At 46.6% G+C, this 6,000-nt stretch overlaps 1 pseudogene; it reads left to right on the plus strand.

Annotated features, from left to right (window-relative positions):
• LOC128579395 (sorting nexin-31-like) overlaps positions 1-5,626 on the plus strand; it is a 45,872-nt pseudogene extending 40,246 nt beyond the window's left edge.
• Positions 5,627-6,000: the final 374 nt, after the last annotated feature.

The raw sequence follows: 6,000 nt of genomic DNA on the forward strand, positions 1-6,000 counted from the left end.
CTCCCTCGGGTTTGCCTCAGCCCATCCAGACTTTTCCTTTCTCATGAGCTCACAGGGCCAGTAGCAGGCTATGTCCTGGGGCTGTTCTGAGTTACTGAGGGTGCTTGTGTTCCCGAGTTTCGATTACCGTGAACACTGTGAAGAGAGAAAATATTATTGTCTCTTTTGCTGATGCTCACTGCTCACAAAAGGAAGTTTTATATTTACATCTATATAAATTCTAAAAAGCTTCTCTGTTCTTTTTTTTTTTTTTTTTTATCCCACTCTTCTTTATCTGCTGCCTTGGTATATTTTTCGCCAAATGGATGAAAAAAGAGAGAGATAGGATTGGAGTGGACAGGGCCAGATTTACTGTAGGAAAGAAGTCTTTCCTACACAATACCTACCACACAGTCACCCCATGCAAGGAAGAGTGCCTGTGTTTTGCTCCTGGGTGTTTTGCAAGGGTGTGTGTGGGAGGTGGGGGGAAGCATGACAGAAGGGGAATGGGAATCACGTCGTCAAGTGAAAGTTGTGAAACTATTCCTGAGCTGTTCTTTATTTTCAAAGCCATGGCTGAGAACACCCACTCATACCAGCCACCTAGTCTGACTGCCTGCTGGGTAGTTTGCAGATCTCTGACAAGAAAAGTGCCCCTTTGAGCCTGGTGTTTGTACAACTGCCACCCAGAGAGCTGAGAGCCGTGGTTAGAGCAGTGCTCCTGTGCAGTGCTGGGGAGGCAAGCCCAGGTGTGGTACAGAGGTGGCTCAGTAAGCTAAGACTGGGAGAGCAAGGAAAATTTGAGAGCCCAGTCTTCAAGAGGGGCCAGGCTGGGGGAGGGGGGGAGAGGTGAGATAGCCTGTGGACATGTGGAAGATCCTCTTACAGTCTGAAGACCAGATGGTAGAAATGAAACCATTGGTGTCAAAATGAAAGCCATTTGATGTAAAGGTCAAAGGGGAAAGTGAAATGAAGCAGCTCATACCTGGCGTCTGAGGTTTTCACGAAGCAAATGCTATAGTAAATTACCCTTGACCATCACAGGAGGCATCAGGAGAAGCAGGCCTGCAGTGATAAAAGGAGACAGGAACAGGTGCACTTGGTTTGCCACCAGGGCAGCGGGGAGGGGCCCTGTCCTGAATGTCTGGTAACCCAGCCCACAGGGGGATAAGTTAGTGTGCACCCTCCATGGGCAGATATCACAGGACAGATGTTCCTGGGGTGTGGCTGCTGATGGCTGCTGCCTTCCATAGAACAATAAAGACCAAAATAACCAGGAGATGTGTCCATATCTGAGTTGGGACAGCCTCTGTCCATTGTGGTGAGACTGATTTTTATTTTCCTTGCTCTAATTTTTTCTATTTCTAGATGTTCTAAAATATGTACTATTTTTAGATTCCAAAAAGCTTTCTTTGAATGTCTGCTTACCCACAAGGGCACTTTTTACTGACGGTGCAGGCAATTTCCAAATCTGCATGTCAGTTAGGAAGCACAGTGGATACTCCTAACCTTCCCCCTTTTTGCTTGTCTTTGGTTCAAGGTGGTGTCACACAAAATTGAACTGTGTAGGGAGCTCTTGGACTACTTCGGCCTCTTTCTCTTTCGGTTTTGCAAGAAAGGCAAGCTCTCTGGTAAGAATACAAGAGGGAATGAGGGCAGCCAGGAGATGTGTGTGTGCCGGTGGGGGTGGGGGGAGACAGCCCAGGAGGTGGGGGAGTCACAGCAGGGGCCAGTCACCCACCAGGGGATAGTCTCGCTACTGTTGTTGGCCCCTGCAGCAAAGGCTTGAGGGGTGGAAGGTTGCATCTTTGTTCAGAGAGAGCTGTGGCCAAGCAGCTCCAGCAAGACCTCAGGCCATCCCAGCAAGCGCACTTCCTCTGTGCACCCCCAGTCCCAATCCTGGTGTCCTTCTCAGTCCACGTCACACCCTTCTGGGGATGGAGTACTAGACTCCAGGTGTCCGGACCTCCCACTCCAGCATGGTTTCTCCCTGTTAAGGAATATTTGATATAACATAGATGATAGAAATAAGTTCTTAGATTCTTATTTAAAATGTTTCATGAAATAATAAAAGACAGTCCAATTCACATCAATTTGCTTTTCTCTACAGTGTGTTTCTAGACATTGCAAATGTTTTTCTAGTTGTCTAGTGGTATCAGCAATATTAAAGTAGTTTATATATATCCTCCAGAGCCTGTGGGTTGGAGGTTTTGAGTTGCAAGTTCAAGGGTCCAGATGGTGGCACGGCCCCAAGGTGCTGTGGAGTGCTGATGAAGGTGCTGGATGTCTCTGGACCCATTTCCTGTGCTAGAGACACGATAGCACAGTGTGAAATATCCCCTACTCGAGGAGCAGGTATTTTATGAGGATCAAAGGATATTTATTCTTTGAATGAACTTCAGAAAGTTAAAAATGCAAGAGAATATTCTTATTGTGATTTTATTATTTCTAGTAATAATGTTTTATTTCTCATTTGAAAGCTGCTGTGTGTGAACTCTTTGTGCGGTTTCAACCAGTAAGACTGCCTTTCTCCCCTCTCTAGTGGTGAAAAAATTGGCGGGCTTTGAACTCCCTTATGTTAGTCTTTGGAGTTCTGAAGTGGAAAACTGTAGAGTTGGACTCTGAAAGTGGTAAGTACTTGAGTACAGAAGGCCTTTGAGGACATCGCACCACATCCTGCTCCGGCCTGACAGCTGGAGACCAGAGACTCCGGGAAAGTCTTGGGAAGAGCAGTGAAGCTGAGAGAAGGCAGCGTGAACCAGATGCTTATCCTGCAGAGTAGGACGCTGAGGACGGCTTTTACCAGTCTCACCTGGCCACTCGGGGTATTCAAATGAGGAAGGTGGCCATCTATTCCACACCTCTACTGAGCAGTCAAGAAAACAGGCTTGAAAAACAGGGGCAGGCCAGGGAGGCTCGAAGCAGGTAAGAGAGATAAATGGCTGGCCATTGGTTTGCTTTGGAAAGGATTACTAACCGTATTAACAGAAGGAGTTTGTGATTATCACAAGATCTGATTCCTCTGTTGACGTGTGGTGTTCTCTGAAGGCAATGAGTGGACTCAGCCAATTTGTTGGGAATTTGAACTCTACGTATTGGGCTTATGCTCCTAACGGACAGCATTGCATACCAGGGCCACCCATATTCCTAGATTGATAGGACGCGAGTGTCCCTCTGCAGAAAATACTATCATTTCACCCAGGAATATGGGGTCCTGTGGAGAATAAGCAAATAGAAAATAGCAATGAGAAGCAGGATACTGCCCCACCCACTCCTATAAACTTTAGTTCCCACCATTTGTTACCATGGCTATATTACATGCGCTTAGGTTCATCCCCACCCACAGACGCTTTCAGGAAAGGCATTTTGAAATCTAGGAATAGTAGTTAGCTTGGCCTCACTAGAGCCCCCTTATGTGGCTTTGAATTTGGGAAGGAAGATCTCAGCAAAGCTAGAAGTTCATATACTGTTGTTCAGAAGTACTCTGAGAAATGGGCAAAATCTTGTGCCATTGCACCCTGAGAAAGACAGAAGGACTCAGTTCCATTTACGTGTTTAGAGAATAGCTGTTCTGGAAGCTGCTTACACTGAGGTGATGGCTGAGCATGGTTGTTCCTGGGACCAGAATATGGGAACCTAAGTCCCAGCTCTTTCAGGTTTTAGCTATATAACCTTAGCCTAAAGGCCTCAGTTCCTTTATCTATAAAATGGGAATAGTAGTGCCTACATTGTAGGATTATTGTGAGGGTTAAATAAAGTAATCCCATATGCTCAGTGAGTTTTGGTTATGTCTGTTACTGTTATATGGATGATAATGATTATAGTAAGCAAAAGAAGACAAAATCCCTGGGGCTTAGATTTTGTTGTTGTTGTTTTTGCTCACGACCTCTCCTGAAAACTTGAGATCAAAGGAGCAATGAGGATTCTGTTCCTTACCTTGCAGCTTGAATTAGACTTTGCCTGTGTCTTCACTTAATAGGTAAATTCTAGAATAAGTACAAGATAAAACATCTTCTACCCAATCATAGGCCAGCATCTAGGATCCAGCAGATGGCCTTTGCTTGTGGGAACTTGTGTGTTTGAGCTAGGGACCAGAACCGATGAGGGGAGAGCCTGGTGGGGGACCCCAGGTGCCTCACCCTCTTTCCAGAGGGGGCCTTGCTAGGTGAGCACTAGGATGCAAGGTCCAAAAGCTGTATATTCATAACAAGTGAGGCCTCGCAGTAAGGTCTAGCTGGAGATCTAAGGATTTTTCTTTGAGACTTCTCTGGGTCCTCTCTCCAGGGTGATGTGGTCACTTCCAAACCAGAGGGTTCCTGCCCTGGCCTACCAGAGCCCCAGTCTGGGAGGGGTCAGGGCATCCTCTAACTCTCTGTTGCAGTGGTTGCTATTCTCTGCACACAGGGCCCTCTGGGATGTGCAAGGTTGTACCGAAATGGAGTGTGAAGTGTGCAACCCTGATTTTCCTGGTCTAAGCTCACCCATCGGCCAATTCACCCTATGATTCTGAACTTAGAGTCTCTGCCTTACTTTCTGGTCAGCACTAGATTAGCCATAGTGCATTGCTTCCTGATAGTTCCTCTCCTTTCTTAAATGCTGCCCTGCTTGTGCAGTTTCAGTTCATCCTGGTGATTCTGAATCTAACGGAGTGACATGGAGCCTTTGCTATCTGCAAATCACTCCATGAAGGTGCAGAGAAACAACTCTGGATAGGACCCAGCCCCTGGTCTCAAGGTTCTTCACATATGGTGTTAAGAAAACTTGATCAGAGCAGTGGTCGGGATGAAGACAGGGTGCTGGGCAGGTTCAGAGGATGGGTGGCTAACACAGCCTTGGGGAGGAGAGACCAGTGGTGAGGGCACCACTGAGGCTTGCAGAGCAAGGTGGATCAGTCAGGGAAGGAGGCTGGGGTAGGAAGTGGTCTCCCAGGCAGGGTTAGAATGTAGTGCTGGGGTGGAGATGGTAGGAGATGGAACTGGAAATGAGGGCAGGAGAGGGTCCACCGAGGGCCTGGGAAGCAAGTAGGGTAGATTGAACTCCCAGGGCTATGAGAGTCTCAAGGGGTACTCAGGAAGGAGCACTCAGGTTAGGATGTGAAGAGTGAGGTTGAGGGCACACAAATGAAGCAGAAAGCCTATGAAGAAGGTTACTAGAGCAGCTCAGGCCATGAGGGCGGCCTGGGTGCAGGGTGATGACTATGGGGATGGGTCCGTATGGGGCAGATGACTCTGCCAGGCCCTCAGGGGAAGGGAAAGGCAATCCAGGACTTGGCGTCCAAGAGGGAGGCTGAGTGTGGACAGGGATATGGACTTTTCCCATTAGAACTTTTCTTTTTGTTTACATCTTTACTCTCAGAGCCCACCAGGTAAAAGATTATAGAATAAAGAAATTAGGAAAGAAAAGAGATGTAGGGGGGGGTACGAAGAGAAGGTAGACAAGTACAGATAGGGGTGTGGCTTTGTTGGTAAAGGGGGCCCTGCTTCTTAGGGTAGAGGGCCTCCACTCTCTAGCGCACTCACTCCTGGGCATGCCATTTCCACGGCAAATGAATTATACTAATGCCCCTGAATTATTCAGGTATCTGGATCCAGCCCTTGACTCCATGCTGATGGGCAGCAGAGCAGCCATAGACTTGCTCTATATGCAGGTGAGTGTTGCCAAGAATCCTCAGAAGAACGTGTGTTACAGGCTATTTGGTTTGGAATCATTTTAAAAAATGTGGTAGGTAATAATTCTATATTCATACCTAGAGCAGGCAAATTCATACCAACAGAAAGTACAACAGAGGTTAGCAGGGGCTAAGGTGAGGCGCAAAGTAGTTATTATTTAATTGGTACAAGTTTTTGTTGGGTGCTCGTGAAAAATTTTTAGGTATAGATAGTGGTGACAGTTATTCAACATTGTGAATGTATACACGTATAATGCCACTGACCCGGTCACTTAGGAAGGATTAAAATGATAAATGTTATGTTGTGTATGTTTTATTATGATTTAAAAAAACAAAAGAAGAGCAGTTTAGAA

Source organism: Nycticebus coucang, unplaced genomic scaffold (genome assembly GCF_027406575.1).
Source record: "Nycticebus coucang isolate mNycCou1 unplaced genomic scaffold, mNycCou1.pri scaffold_50, whole genome shotgun sequence".
NCBI classification, from domain to species: domain Eukaryota; kingdom Metazoa; phylum Chordata; class Mammalia; order Primates; family Lorisidae; genus Nycticebus; species Nycticebus coucang.